The sequence below is a fragment of the Staurois parvus genome, unplaced genomic scaffold, assembly GCF_062004578.1.
Source record: "Staurois parvus isolate SC_StPar_1 unplaced genomic scaffold, SC_StPar_1.0 ptg000187l, whole genome shotgun sequence".
In the NCBI taxonomy this organism is placed as follows: Eukaryota; Metazoa; Chordata; class Amphibia; order Anura; family Ranidae; genus Staurois; species Staurois parvus.
This window is the reverse complement of record NW_028317983.1, coordinates 5,903,264-5,919,863: the sequence shown is the minus strand read 5'-3', so window position 1 is coordinate 5,919,863 and position 16,600 is coordinate 5,903,264. Positions and strand designations below refer to the sequence as shown.

General features: G+C 41.8%; 1 pseudogene; it reads right to left on the bottom strand.

Annotated features, from left to right (window-relative positions):
• Nucleotides 1-1,336: 1,336 nt before the first annotated feature.
• Nucleotides 1,337-1,916, bottom strand: LOC149462043 (small ribosomal subunit protein eS7 pseudogene; annotated as a pseudogene).
• Nucleotides 1,917-16,600: the final 14,684 nt, after the last annotated feature.

Sequence of the window (16,600 nt, the reverse complement as noted above, 5' to 3'; positions counted from 1 at the left end):
CATTTTCTCTTTGTTTTAACTGGCCGTCCATGATGAAATAGCAGATGTGGTAATGCATGTGGTCAGAATAGCACAAATTGCACAGCTCCCGATGTATACAGGACAATGTCTTTCAGTGCACTGACTTGCCATTTGTTGGCGTGTTACAAAACTAGTCTCGAAACTTTTTAATACCAGCTCGTAAATGTCATTCAGCTAGGTACTACCATTACTTTGATTAATGTTTTGCTCCAATAGTCAACTACATGCAACCCCAATATATATAATTTCAGTATTAAAATGATCAACACTTCTGTTGACTGTTTGTTCCAGGGTATACATGAGAATAACTTCCCACTGATAATTGCGGATATATCTGAACTATGGAAATTGGCTATATCTAGGCAGATTTTTCTGTGACGACACCTGCGGCTAGAAGTAATATCAAACTCTTCAGAATTTAACAGACACTTTGATTTGACACAAAGCTCAGCTGTGCTGATATTTAGTCTGTCTATGGGGAACCAGAAGCTAATCAGAGTCCCTGCTGAGGATTCTGGGTAATGGAATGTATCTCACTCTGGGGAACAGCGCAGAGTCATTACCGCTGGTGATTGCCATGGAAATGCGTTGGGACTGAATAATGGCACTTTACACATCATTCTTATTATAGTTCAAACATTACAGCTAAACCCTGTATTACAATACTTTCAATGCCTTCTATGTATATTTCCTTTAAACAACAGGATATTTTTATCAAGGATTCCCTGTGAAATTTGCCAAGTGAAAAACAGGTAAATTTGCCCAAGGAAGATTTGACAAGATTCACCAAGCAATTTCTGATAGGATTTGTCCTATGTATTATACAATATAACATTTACTATAAGAATCTTGTTCATTCAAATATTGTTAGTTTGAAACTTGGCAAGATGAATCTTATCAGCACAGAAGCGGCCATTTTCACCTTTGGATGAATCTTTGGAGGTATGTTTTGGGCAAATTTTGTTAAATAACAGAAATGTCCTTTCCTTAATTTGCCAGCCTGCATCCAATGTGATGAAACTGTTTTCATACATCAGCATGAGAAAAATGTATTTAATTTTATTAATGAAAAATGGTAAATTAGATTTCAGAACTAACCTATATTAAGTAAGTGAGAAATGGTATGAATATAGTATGAAAGCACTTTCCCGTTGAAGAACAGATGTTGGGAAAATTTTGTTTGATGACATTTTTGATGGGTAGAGTGCATTTGAAAATGGGTGAAAACCACTGTGTTAAATAGAGAAAATGTCAAAAATTGAATCTTGGTTAGAGGTAGGTACTATTGATAGAAAAGGGCAAGTTTATGTGTACTTTACAGCTGAAATTCTGGGAATTCAAAAATCATATCTTAGCCTGCGAGTTTCTTGTAGACACCAGAACATGTTTTAACTTTGTGTTCAACATCGTTCTGTTGTACCTTGTCTAAATGGACTTTAATAAGCTGACTGCCATCAAACTTCACATGGATTCTCTTGCCCACAATTTCACTTGGATACACCAAATCTTCAAGGATGGCATTGTGTACTGTAGTCAGAGTATGGCTACTAGGATGCTTCTGCTTGTTTTTTGTGCAGCTTTTTCTTGTTGGTTTGGGCAGAATCCTTCTCTGAACAATGAAGACAATGTGGTTGCCGCTGAACTTCTTTTCATGCTCAAAACACCAACCTAACTTGGATCTTCTGGAAAGATTTCAGCTGAGGGACCAAAACGAAGATGATTATTGCTTTTCTACCACCCCTGACTTCAGTTTCTTTTTCTGCTGTATTATTGTATTCCCTTAGTTGAGCTTTACGGTCAGAGTTCATCTCCAACTCCAACAGGGCCTGAGAACTGCAGGACTCATCTGGCTTTTCACATACAGGCTTGATGATTTTCACGCTTGAAATGAACATCACCTTTCGATTTCAACCATTCAACAGGACAAGGCAATTTCTGGAAAAATGTTTAGCCAATGCAATCAATTTTCTATTGACAAAAAAATAAATTGTCTCTGTATAATGCCAAGTGTAGTATAGGAGTTACATCATCAGTGGCTGCCAATGGCCTTAGAAGGGTGATATGGAACATCCAGAAGAAGCAGGATGGAAGTTGGTAGCAGTCAGAAGGGTACCTGGAGCCTGGATCTGTCATTGCTGGAACAGGGAACACTAGGAGTTAGTGTGCCATAATGTGCAAATATGCTGCGTACACTTGCATATCTTAGCAAGAGCCCACCCAGTGGATTTTAGTGAAGCTTTAGTATCTGACAGGTGCTCTTTGCCAGTGCCACTGCATTTTTATCTGAAATTCTCATGCCTATGAATGGCTGTGGAGGGCATGTTTTAAATACAATGCTTGTTTCCTATTCTTTATTCACCCTTTGTTAGATCTCAATGTGGCATTTGCCCTACAGCCTCTTTGGAGCCATTTCATGTCTACATGCACTCCAGCATTGGCTGCATAGCATTTTCCAGGGTGGGTTTCCTAATATTGACAACAGCAGACCATGCCTATGTAATTTGTAATAGTATTCTTCTTCAGAAGTCCAGGTGACAGAGCTTTACAGTTCACAGCACTCCTATCAGCTCTGGAAGGCCTGGCTAACTCTATGATTGCCATAGTTTAAACTGAGTTATTGCTTCTTTGAATTTGCCACAGAGACTGTTTGGCTTTATTTAATTTTTAAGAGATCTGCAATACACCTGTCAGTAGTTCACTCTTTATTTCTCTATGTACTTGCACCACAATTAGATGTGAGAACCTCAGCAGGCTTCCTGCAATTTGCCATGGGAAGCAGCCCCATTGAAAGTAATGGGAAGTTGCCAGCTCTCGCAGCTAATTGCAACCACTCACATGTTTCCCTGAAGAAGTCATAAGGTTAGTGACGAAACGCATAGGGTGGAGATTGCTGATGTCATTTCACAAACTCAAGAGAGATCGGGCACAGGAGTCGAAGCAATGCAGATCATCGTTATCCCATAGGGGATGTACACACAAGTTGATCTCTGCTGTGCACTGGACTAGGGCACTTGTACATGTGAGTGTAATGTTAATAGTTTAAATAAAAAAAAATATGTTTTTATGGAAAGCACTGTGATGGTACTGTGTTTTATCCCTAGTTCTGCTAAGCAGAGGTGCTAACCACCTTGCTTCTGTGCTGCCCAATAAAGGTAGGTTGTCCACTACTACATCCAGGTGAGCCCTTGCTTTACAGCTGGTAATTACCAAGAATGAGAGGAGTAATGGCCATCTTTCTATGGATGGTGTGAATTGGAGGTTTAAGAAGATGAGATAGTGAGACTCTTTTGCTGAGTAATCAGGAGCATATTTTGGCTCAATACCAGCATTACATGTTGGAGCCTTGGACAAAATGCCTTAATTAGGTGGGATCTTGCACTGCCCAACAACCCCATCCCATTTATTGGGTGTGTTATATAGGGGGACTTTAGCCCATGTATAGGAGTGATTTAAATTTACATGAGGTGTGACCCATATGCATAAGCACTGTATATAGTATCTTTCATTATATACACCTGGGTTATTTATCCCATTTACCAGAACCATCATTGAGACATATACTGTATGTACAGCCACCTGATAAAAAGTGTCCCATCAAATTTTATGGATTTACAATATAAGGAATACATTTCTATCTGTGATAATGCCCTCCAATTACTTGAGCCATAGTAGCTAATGTAAGTGAATCCGGTTTGCACAGCTTGTTGCTAAGGCAGCTGCATTAATACATTGCCTTGGGATATCTATGAATTTGAACTAATACATATGCAAAAGGAATATATTTATGAAGATCTTGCTTACATGTGGCAAAGTGATTTACAAAGAATTAAGGGCCATGCATCCATGCGCTGCCGGGAAGATGATTGTAAATGGTTTTAAATGCTGTGTCTCATCAACTTGCTTAGTTTTTTATAAAATGAAATAAAAAAGAGATATTTGTATGAATTCATAGTTGCCATTCTCATGTTACCGGGAAGACCTGAACAGAGATATCTCCAGTTGGGGGCTTTGTCTTTCAAATATATAAATCAAAATACATACATATATACATACAGGACATGTTTAAACAATTCTAAAAGCATATCCATACAGTAAATAAACACACACACACATATATATATATTTATATATACATTCACACAGACATGTGCAAATGCGCACATTCAAATACTTAAATCAGAAGGCTGAGGAAATGGTGAAAATAATGGAGCTTGAACTGTGACATTAAGCCCTGGTTCACACCAATGCGGCTTTGAAGTTGTGCTTCAAAGCCAACTATTCAGTGCAACTTTATTGCGGCTTGCTAACACTCTGTGCTACTTCATTTAACAGATGTCAATGCAAGTTGCAATGAAGTCGCACTCAAATATTGCATGAACCTTTTGCAAAGTTGCTGTGACTTATGTCGCACCGATTTGAATGGTTTCATTGCTGGAAATGGGGTGTGACTTGTCATGTGACTTTGAACTCTCAAGCCACATGACTAGTCGCATTGATGTGAACCTGGGCTAAGGATTGATAAATACACAATTGTATAGAAAAAAAAATTATTAACATTTTATTGATGCTTACATAACAAAAAAAAATTAATACTGAACAGCAAATATTACATGCAAGACACTGAAATAGCTTATAATACGCACAAACAAGCCAGCTTATATTGTAATCATAGTATTAGAAATAAGGGTTACAAACGGAAATACTGCTGTCATATTGGTCCAATATGACAAACACGTGACTTAGAATTCGATTCTCAAGAATGCTTACATAGTCTAGTTATCAGAAACAGCTCATTGATTAGAAGGATCCATCTAGGAGTGTCATAGAAGTAACAGAAGATCGCACTCTCTTAAAAAGTGAGCAATGAACCCAACACCAATAATCAGACCAAGCCAGGTGGGCATGAGAACCTGCCATGGTTACTCTATACTGTTAGACAGGTTAATTTGGTTGTTGGCAAGCTGGCTGGCAAGTTGTCCAGGAACATTGTTCTCTCCCCTTCATTCGTTATGCGATGCCTGTTTATGTGTCCTTGCTATATAAGCCAGTTATAGACTTGGGCGGTGGCCATTTTTATTTGCATGTTGGAGTTTAGGTACGTGGGTGCACTAGGACACCCTGGCTGCCACTGTGCTATATGCTAGGGGTCCTGTGCACTCCTTTGCCTTTAAGAAGGGTGGGCTCCCTCAGGTCCACCTGCCCCTGATCTATCCATTAAATACAGTTGTGTTCAAAATAATAGCTGTGTGTTGAAAAAAGTGAATAAAGCTCAAAATCCTTCTAATAGCTTTTATTTCCATACACACAAATGCATTGGGAACACGACACATTCTATTCCAAATCAAAACATGAAGAAAAGTATATCAAATTTGTGTTGTTCCTCTAAAAAAATTGAAGAAAAGTGAATATTAAACGGTTCAAAAAAATCGCAGTGTTTGTATTCTTCTTTACAAACTCAAACATTCACTATATAAACTGAAAAATGTTTGAAGATTTTGCTTTCCTTTGAATCACTTAATGAATAATTAGTTGTATAAGCACTGTTTCTGAGAACTGCTGTACATCTGTGTTGCATGGAGTCACCCAACTTCTGCCACCTGTGAACAGGTATTCCAGCCCAGGATGATTGGACTACATTCCACAGTTCTTCTCTATTTCTTGGTTTTGCCTCAGAAACTACATTTTTGATGTCACCCCACAAGTTTTCTATTGGATTAAGATCCGGGGATTGGGCTGGCCACTCCATAACGTCAATCTTGTTGGTCTGGAACCAAGATGTTGCACGTTTACTGGTGTGTTTGGGGTCGTTGTCTTGTTGGAACACCCATTTCAAGGGCATTTCCTCTTCAGCATAAAGCAGCATGACCTCTTCAAGTATTCTGATGTATTCAAATCCATGATCCCTGGTATGCGATAAATAGGCCCAATACCGTAGTATGAGAAACATCCCCATATCATGATGCTTGCACCATCATGCTTCACTGTCTGCACAGTGTACTGTGGCTTGAATTCAGTGTTTGGGGGTCGTCTGACAAACTGTCTCCGGCCACTAGACCCAAAAAGAACAATTTTACTTTCATCAGTCCACAAAATGTTGCGCCATTTCTCTTTAGGCCAGTCAATGTGCTCTTTGGCAGATTGTAACCTCTTCAGCACACATCTTTTTTTCAACAGTGGGACTTTGCGGGGGCTTCTTGCAGATAGCTTGGCTTCACATAGGCGTCTTCTAATTGTAACAGTACTCACAGGGAACTTTACACCTTCCTTCATCTTCCTGGAGCTGATTGTTGGCTGAGTCCTTGCCATTTTGGCTATTCTATCCATTCGAATGGTAGTTTTTCGCCCCTTTCAATTAGTGATTCAATTACACAGAATCAGCAGCATGCATGTCATGACTGTTGGGTCTGTTGGATTTCTATTACTCTACTACACCTGCTAGTAAATTATTTGCCATGTAGAGATATAATTTCTACCAAAAACAGTGATTGATCAGGTTAGTGATGTCTGACTGCTATTATTTTGAACACAACTGTACATGTGCCTCTACTATGGGGGCTCTCAAATTGTAGAGTTAAGACCACAGATTATCAGGGTGCCATGACGTGGCTCTGTGGCTTACATATGTATTTGCAGATGTGTGCTAACTAATCCCCTGTTATAAACGCATACTGTTAGACAGGTTAATTAGGTTGTTGACAAGCTGGCTGGCAAGTTGTCCAGGGACATTGTTCTCTCCCCTTCATTCGTTACTCCATAATATAACCCACATAAGGAAGAGTTCATCATTGGAGCTAATAGGATGTGTGGTCCATCCAAAGGGGAGTCAGTTGTAACAGAGATTTTCCACACTTTTACCTTTAAACCCCCCTCAGAGTGCGCTCATAAATAAGGGGGAGGTTGGCCATGGAGGATTCTCTGCTTCTGCACATGAAAACATTAATAATTTAGGTGTGTTCCCAGAGGTGACGTCAAAGCCAGCTGGTAGGAGATGGAAGACCCACGGTTCCTCAGGAAGGGAGCCCTTTAGATTTAGTGTTAGCTTCTTATTAAGTAATGTCCGGTGTCATCTAGATTTGATCATCTACATTCTGAGTGTTCAAAAGCCAGTGTGCATTTTTTAAGCAAGTACTCATAACTAAGCACAGATATCAGCTGGATAGCAGCTTTGTCTGGAGTGGGCAGTGTTAGACGGACTTTACGGAAGTCACTAACAAATTCACAAAGAAGGGTGCTGGGCAAGTCCCTACTGTGTTTCCTTGTGGAAACTTTACCCCGAGCTACACTCGGGAATACCGCTAAGAAGGTTAAACATGTCTAGTAAAAAAAATTCATAGATTTAAGCCAATATGTATTCTGCTCCATGTCTTTGCTAAAAAAAAAAATCTCAATACGTGTAAATGAATTGGTTTATGTGAAAGTTATAGCGTTTACAAATGGTAGTATATATACTGTGATTTTTTTTTTTACTAGTAATGGCAGCGATCAGAGACTTATAGCGGGACTGCAGCAGTCATTCTGACACTGGGGGGAACTGACTTGGTGTCACTGACATCCCCAGTGACACCAATACACTGATCAGTGCTTAAAAAAAGCAGGAGTATGCAGGACCCATGACCTCTGTCTGGACAGTGCTGATTGGCCCTGTGCTGATCACATGCACTCTCCCAAGAAAAAAAAAACCTCTCTAGCAATACACACCAAATTGAGCATGTGCAGAATGGCTACGGTTCAGTCTGTCTTATCAGGAGATAAAATGTGGACATTTGAACAAGAGGAGGAGCAGAGAAGGCAGGATCAAACAGCCTTTTTACACAATGTGGAGGATTAACCCCTTAGGTTCCACAGTGAGTATAACAAGCAAGCTGTACTGTATATACAGACTAATTTTATTGTTCTAGGTTTAGTAACACTTTAAGCAAAGTGTGTTAAGGAAATTACACATACAGGAGGGGTCCGTCACTTGCACACATCCCAGATCCGGAGTTTCCATGGTAACAGGTAATCAGCACAGCTCTTGATGCCGGGAGATGCCTTCTGGTCTGTTTACTTGTGTGAAATGGTCCTGAGGCATCTGTCGGCTTCATCAGCCAGGTAATAAAAGGCAGATTCCTTCCTGCGGAGCAAAGCCTTTACATCACCATTAAATACACATTACTGATGGCTACAAATAGGGCACCCAAGTACTGGAGCCCACACAATTCACTGATGGCCTCTTGTATAACAGCCCTGTGGAACAGAACAATTAATTTTCTCTGGTTCTGCCGCTGTGCAATTTAAACAGCCAGTGAGCCTAAATTAACCACTTGCTGATTGGTGGGGAGATATGATAGCGACTTACAAATACCTCAATGGTGATTCTACTATAGGGAATAAAATATTCTGTGTCAGGGAGTATAAGAAGACACAGGCCACTCAATGAAATTAGAAGAGAAGCAATTTAGCCTCAAACTGTGTAGGGGGTTGTTTTCACTGTTAGGGTGGTAAGGATGAGAAACTCACTTCCACAATTGGTGGTGTCAGTGGGAAGTATTGATAGTTTCAGTAAACTCTTAGATGGGCATATTAGTGAACACAATATACAGGGATAAAGGATATGAATTTTGACATGAGCACACACACACACCTACACACATTGAACTGGATGGACTATTGTCTTTGTTCAACCTTACCAACTATGTACTGTAATGGAACCGGACCCCGACTGCACTTGGGTACTTCTGTTAGACTATCATTACCCCGTCTGAACACCGACAACAGACACCACTCTTGAAGTAAAACCAGGAAATAGACTAGTTTATTAGAACACAGATACAAGATATAGACACTCAGGGGACAAATCCCCCCTCCCTGCATAATGTCACAAGGCAGGGCAATCTACATTTAGTAACAAGAGACACACAGGCATTCAAACTTCACACCAGCAGACAGTCTCATCAGGAGGGAGGGCTGCTGGAGACACCCCCCCCCCCCCCCACTAAGCTAATACATATAAACACATACATCCCATAATAATTTGCTCCCAAACCAGACAGACAATAGAACAATGGGATGCAACCACATATCACCAAACAATGAACAACCCCCACCCCAATATTAGCACAGATCACCCTGTACCCCTAACAGGCACAGGGTGACTTACACATAATAGGGATATGGGGAGCTGAGACAGGGGTCTTCCCACCTCTCCAAAGTGAGCTGTGTTCCATGGGCCCCCCACCCAAAGTGACTCCTGTCACATGTACCTATATGTAACTACAGTGGGGATCGAAAGTTTGGGCACCCCAGCTAAAAATGAGTATTAATGTGCATAAAGAAGCCAAGGAAAGATGGAAAAATCTCCAAAAGGCATCAAATTACAGATTAGACATTCTTATAATATGTCAACAAAACTTAGATTTTATTTCCATCATTTACACTTTCAAAATAACAGAAAACAAAAAAATGGTGTCTGCAAAAGTTTGGGCACCCTGCAGAATTTATAGCATGCACTACCCCCTTTGCCAAGCTGAGTCCTGCCAGTGTCATGGATTGTTCTCAATCTTCATCTGGGAAGACCAGATGATGTCAATCTCAAAGGTTTTAAATGCCCAGACTCATCTGACCTTGCCCCAACAATCAGCACCATGGGTTCTTCTAAGCAGTTGTCTAGAAAACTGAAACTGAAAATAGTTGACGCTCACAAAGCTGGAGAAGGCTATAAGAAGATAGCAAAGCGTTTTCAAATGTCAATATCCTCTGTTTGGAATATAATTAAGAAATGGCAGTCATCAGGAACAGTGGAAGTTAAAGCAAGATCTGGAAGACCAAGAAAAATATCAGACAGAACAGCTTGCAGGATTGTGAGAAAAACAATTCAAAACCCACGTTTGACTGCACGATCCCTCCAGAAAGATCTGGCAGACACTGGAGTTGTGGTACACTATTCCACTATAAAGAGATACTTGTACAAATATGGTCTTCATGGAAGAGTCATCAGAAGAAAACCTCTTCTACGTCCTCACCACAAAAATCATCGTTTGAACTTTGCAAATGAACATATAGACAAGCCTGATGCATTTTGGAAACAAGTTCTGTGGACCGATGAGGTTAAAATTGAAATTTTTGGCCGGAATGAGCAAAGGTACGTTTGGAGAAGAAGGGGCACAGAATTTAATGAAAAGAACCTCTGTCCAACTGTTAAGCATGGGGTTGGATCAATCATGCTTTGGGGTTGTGTTGCAGCCAGTGGCACAGGGAACATCTCACGAGTAGAAGGAAAAATGGATTCAATAAAATTTCAGCAAATTTTGGATGGTAACTTGATGCCATCTGTGAAAAAGCTGAAGTTAAAGAGAGGATGGCTTCTACAAATGGATAATGATCCTAAACACACCTAGAAATCCACGGTGGATTACATCAAGAGGCGTAAACTGAAGGTTTTGCCATGGCCTTCACAATCTCCTGACCTCAACATAATTGAAAATCTATGGATAGACCTTAAAAGAGCAGTGCGTGACAGACAGCCCAGAAATCTCAAAGAATTGGAAGACTTTTGTATGGAAGAATGGGCAAAGATACCTCAAACAAGAATTGAAAGACTCTTGGCTGGCTACAAAAAGCGTTTACAAGCTGTGATACTTGCCAAAGGGGGCAGTACAAGATATTAACTCTGCAGGGTGCCCAAACTTTTGCAGACGCCATTTTTTTGTTTTCGTTATTTTGAAAGTGTAAATGATGGAAATAAAATCTAACTTTTGTTGACATATTATAAGAATGTCTAATCTGTAATTTGATGCCTTTCGGAGATTTTTCCATCTTTCCTTGGCTTCTTTATGCACATTAATACAAATTTTTAGCTGGGGTGCCCAAACTTTCGATCCCCACTGTATATGATTTAAGCCTGGCAGTACTAGGGTTGTTGGTTCGAATCTCAACTACGGCACCACCTGCATGGAATTTGCATGTTCTCCCTGTGCCTGCGTAGGTTTCCTCTGGGTACTCCAGTTTCCTCCCACACTCCAAAGACATGCTGGTAGGTTAATTGTCTCCTGTCTAAATTGTCCCTAGTATGTGTATGTATGAATGTAAGTTAGGGACCTTAGATTGTACACCCCTTGAGGGTTAGGGACTGATGTGAATGTACAATATATATGTAAAGCGCTGAGTAAATTAACGGCGCTATATAAGTACCTGAAATAATAATAATAAGCTCTGGAACTTAAAGCAGAACTAAACTTTCTTATCCTTTGCAGCCAAGGAAGCTCCCATCTTAGCCTCTTTTTCATTTGCAATTGCCATGGTGGTGCACATGTGATCAGTTATGACACCAGCCATTTGATGGCTTGACATTTTGGTTGAGAGCACAGGCAACTTGTCTTGAATAAAACTGTTTTTGGAAACAGTTAAAGAAAAGGTTTAGTTTCGGTAAGCCAAACCCTCAAAAATACTCACCTCCACCTTCCAATGATGCGTCCCTTGCTGGCTGCTGTGATTCTCTCCCTGGCTCCTTCCAGATGTTGGGTTGTCAGCCTCTTGATTGGCCAGTGGAGGAATGACATCACCCTGCACATGTGCATGGGAATCAGTCATTCCAGCACAGCCGGGGTCTGCCGGGAGTGTACATTCAACAGAAACTGCAGGCAGACAGGTAGGTGGTTATTGATGCAGAAGAGACACCGCATGTTTAACCTCCCTGGCGGTATTCCCGAGTGTAGCTCGGGGTAAAATTTGAGTACCAAGAGCGGTAACCCCGATCTACACTCGGGCTTACCATGCGGCGTTGCTCAGGGAGTCCCTGCAGAGCTTACCTTGTCCTTCGCTCCCGCGATGTGTCCCCTGCAGCGTCCCCGGCCATCTCCTCCGGCCGATGCCAGCATCCGGCTTCCGTGTTCCGGTCCCTGTGACGTCGGGACGTACGGGCGCCGTAACTGGTGGAAAATTTGAAATTTCATTTTTTTAAAAATGATTATTATATAGTAAAACATTGCTGTTTCAATGCATTTCACATACATTTTGTCCCGAGTGCTTTGTCCTGCGCCCTGCCTACATTTTGACTGTTCTTTCTGCCTGGAAACTTAGAAAAGTCCATGGCGTCCAAAAAGCATCCCTTTACATCAAAAGTGGTTTTAGACCGGCTAGAAAACAGCGATAGTAAATCAGAACCACTTGCAGAATTGAGTGATGATTTGTGGGGAAATTCGTCATCAGACACTGAAAACGATTTTGCGACTTTGCTCAGCGATGTGCGAATTTGCCTCTGTATTTCAAATTTCAGTGTTTTTGGTTTGATTATATTATTGAATTAAATGTATTATTATTTATGATTATTAATTAAATTATAATTTATGATTTCGTGTTTCAAGTTTTATCATACCCGGGATGTTTAATAGACTCTTGTTCGGACAGATTTCAGTGAGTTATTCCTAAAAATTACAGCCTACAATAAAAAACTACATATTTCCATGCAAAAAAATGGTACCACTTTCAGCACCAAAAATCTGAAATAATCATACCGCCAGGGAGGTTAATAAAAAGCTGCCAGCTCACAGTTTTTCACTAGTTAAAGTGGAACTAAAGGCAGAAATTAAAATTTGTGAATAGGCAGGCTTTTTACTGCAGAAAAGACATGCAATGGAGGTTAATTAATAAAACTGGAGAGTACAAAATCTGGTGCATCTCCTGCATGTGAAGCTCAGTTTATATTCTGGCACACTCCCCATGACATCTTTTGCCTGCTTGCTATACTTGGGGTTAAAGTCACAAAGACGAGCCACTCATTTCAATTCTGTCCCTGGGGTCGATACATCAACGTCACATGCACATGCACGATACGGAGATCATCCTGCACTGGCCAATCAAGACGGACAAAGACCAGCCCTGAAGAAAGCTGGGGAGAAGATGCCAGCGCTGGTGAGGAACCTCACAGGTGTCGGACCATTGGAGCATAGGGGAGCATTTGTGCCTTTTTTACCGCTTTAGATTTAGTTCCATTTTATTGTAACTGAATAGTATTGAAAATAAATATGGTATGGTGGGAGTTGGTGATGAAGCAGTCAGTTTGAAAACCAGGCAAATCACACAAAATCTGCAAATTATACATATTAAAAAATTCGGTCTATATGGGGGGAATTTACTAAGGCTGGATCACTGAGAATCTGGTGCATCTGTGCATGGCAGCCAATCAGCTTCCACCTTCAACTTCTGACAATAAATCCTGGAAGCTGATTGGTTCCTCTGCAGAGCTGCACCAGATTTTACACCCTCCAGTTTTAGTAAATGCCCCTCCCCATTTTCTGTCCTGGTTAACCCTGTGTGCAGTCCTTCGACCCCACCACCACTGAGGAGGTCACCAAGGTCTTCTCTGAAGCCCGCCTCACCACCTGCCCCCTCGACCCTGTCCCCTCACAACTCTTATGATCTCCCTCCTCCTCCATCCTACGCTCCCTCTTTAATCTCTCCCTCTCTTCTGGCGCATTCCCCTCCCCTCTGAAGCACGCACACATCACTTCCATACTTAAAAAGCCCTCCCTGGACCCCGCCGACCCGAACAACCGTAGACCCATCTCCCTGCTGCCATTTACACGGCTTCAACTACCACCTCTATGCCGCCGACAAGCAAACCTCTCTCTCGACTCCTTGCCTCACCCCTTCAGCCTCCGCTCGAATCACTAGCCTACTGAACGACATATCAGATTGGATGTCGCTCCACTTCCTTAAACTGAACCTCTCCAAAACCGAGCTCCTAGTCTTCCCCCCTAGCCAGCGCACCCCCCCCCCACTGACTTCTCCATCACGTCCAACAATGCCACCATCAAGCCCACCCCGCAAGCCAGAGTACTTGGTGTCATACTAGACTCCAATCTATCCTTCCAGCCCCAAGTCCAATCACTAACAAACTCATGCAGACTCCACCTCCGCAACAATCGTCAAAATACGCCCATTCCTAACCCCAGAAACCACTAAGCAGCTCATCCACTCCCTCATCATATCACGACTCGATTACTGCAACTCCCTCCTCACTGGCCTGCCTCACAACAGGCTATCCCAGCTTCAGTCGATCCTGAATACGGCAGCCAGACTCATCCACCTTACCAACCGCTCCGTTTCCGCCACCCCCTTCTGCCAATCCCTCCACTGGCTTCCGATTGCCCAACAGATCAAATTCAGACTGCTAACACTGACGTACAAAGCTGTCCATAATTCTGCCCCAAACTACATCACCGATCTAATATCCAAATACCACCCAAAACGCACACTCTGCTCTTCACAAGACCTCCTTCTCTCTAGTTCCCTGGTCTCCTCCTCCCATGCTCGCCTCCAGGACTTCTCCAGGGCATCACCCATCCTCTGGAACTCCCTACCCCAATACATTAGACTGTCACCCACTCTCCTCTCCGTTAGGCGCACCCTAAAAACCCACCTCTTCAGGGAAGCCTACCCCACCCTCTGCTAACTGCCGATCTCCACTCTTCCTACCACCCCATCCCCCACAGCTTTTCCTCCCGTACCGCTATCCACTCCCTCCTAGATTGTAAACTCCAAGGAGCAGGGCCCTCGAACCCCTCGTGTATCACATTGCATTGTTATTGTACTGTCTCATGTATAGTCTCCCATTGTAATGTACAGCGCTGAGCGAACTGTTGGTGCTTTATAAATACTGTATAATAATAATAATAATAATCCAACCAACTTCTCAGTGTATTCTTACAAATCATCTGACTCACCGAATCTATATTTTTTCTGACAGCCTGAAGGAAAGGCAATTTAAGACACCCTTGCACAGTCATTCCGGTAGAAATAAACAAACTACCAAAAATGTGCTGAACTAGAAATTTTATAGATTGAAATCTTAATAAAAGAAAAAACTCTATAGCAGCTCATAGAGTAAGTTACTGTAGGAGGAAATTCAGGAATACAGTAGAAGATTATTCAGTGGAATGAGCATTTGTCTGTTATTTCCAGTTATTTCTCGCTGACACTGTAAGCTGCATTATCTCAATTGTGAGCTGCTGATGAGCTTAGTGTTTGTACAGCGAGAGATGGTGACTTGTAAAAGTTAAAGTAGAACTATAGGCAAAACTTTTTTTTTTCACTTTGGATAGAGTAAGGGAGGGTTATCATCCCTGACAGTTTTTTTCCTTTTTTTTTGCCCTCTATAGGAGAGATTTCCCTTCACTTCCTGTCCCATAGCCAAAACAGGAAGTGAGAGGAAATCCTTCAAAAGTGAGGAAAACCTTGGTTGTCACCAGAACTACTGTTCCATTTGGAATATTTGTCCTCTGTTAGTGTTGTTGTGTTAACCTGAAAATTTGGGATTTTTGGTGATAACAGTAAGCAGGACAAGCAGAGAGGGTGAATCTCCCCATCGGGGCCACAGACAGCAATAAAAAGTACAGGTGCTCTAATCCCTCTTCACTCTATCCAGAAATAAAAAAATAAATAAATTGCCTTTAGTTACATCTTAAGAACTGGCAGATTTCTCCATGCTGTATACTTTCTTCTGTAAAGCTCTTTACATTTAGTGGCCTTTAGATTGTAAGCTCTACGAGCAAGCCTTCTGTACTGAAATGTATTGAAATTGTACTGTCTCCCTTATATATATATATATATATATATAGGCTAAGAATAACCATGCATCATACATACTGGGGGGGGTACAACTGGGGGAATCAATGGTGGAGAAGGATCTGGGGGTTCTGGTAGATCACAAGCTTAATAATGGCATGCAATGCCAAGCTGCGGTTTCTAAAGCGAGCAAAGTCCTCTCTTGTATTAAAAGTGGTATAGTCTCCAGAGAGAGAGATATCATTTCCCCCGGTACAAATCATTAGTAAGACCTCATCTGGAATATGCAGTTCAGTTTTGGGCACCAATTCACAAAAAGAACATTGGGGAACTGGAGAAAGTACAGAGAAGGGCAACCAAACTGATATGAGGCATGGAGGAGATCAGCTATGAGACAAAAAAAAAAGTCCCCTGCAAGGTAATGTCATAATGTTCTAGTATGTATTGCATACTGGCACACTATGTAAAACATTACTTATTTATTTCAGGTACTTATATAATGTCATCAATTTACTCAGCGCTTTACATATATATTGTACATTCACATCAGTTCCTAACCCTCAAGGGGCGTACAATCTAAGGTCCCTAACTCACATTCATACATACACATACTAGGGACAATTTAGACAGGAGCCAATTCACCTACCAGCATGTCTTTTGGAGTGTTGGAGAAAACCGGTTTACCCGGAGGAAACCCATGCAGGCACAGGGAGAACATGCAAACTCCAGGCAGGTGGTGCCATGGTTGGGATTCGAACCAACAGCCTTAGTACTGCCAGGCAGAAGTGCTAACCATTGAGCCACTGTGCTATCTTAAAATGAAGCCCTCCAGTGGTGTTCTGTCACTGCTGTAGAAGCTTCCATCTTCACCCGTCTTCCTTCTGGGTTCACGAGCTCCAGCATTCTGATAGGCCGGGCCGCGATGACGTCACTCCCGCGCATGTGCACAGGAGTCCCAGGCCACAGCACACAGCTCTGAAGGAACGGCACAGGTATGGTGGCGTTCCTTCAGAGTGCATTTGCCAGATTAAATGAA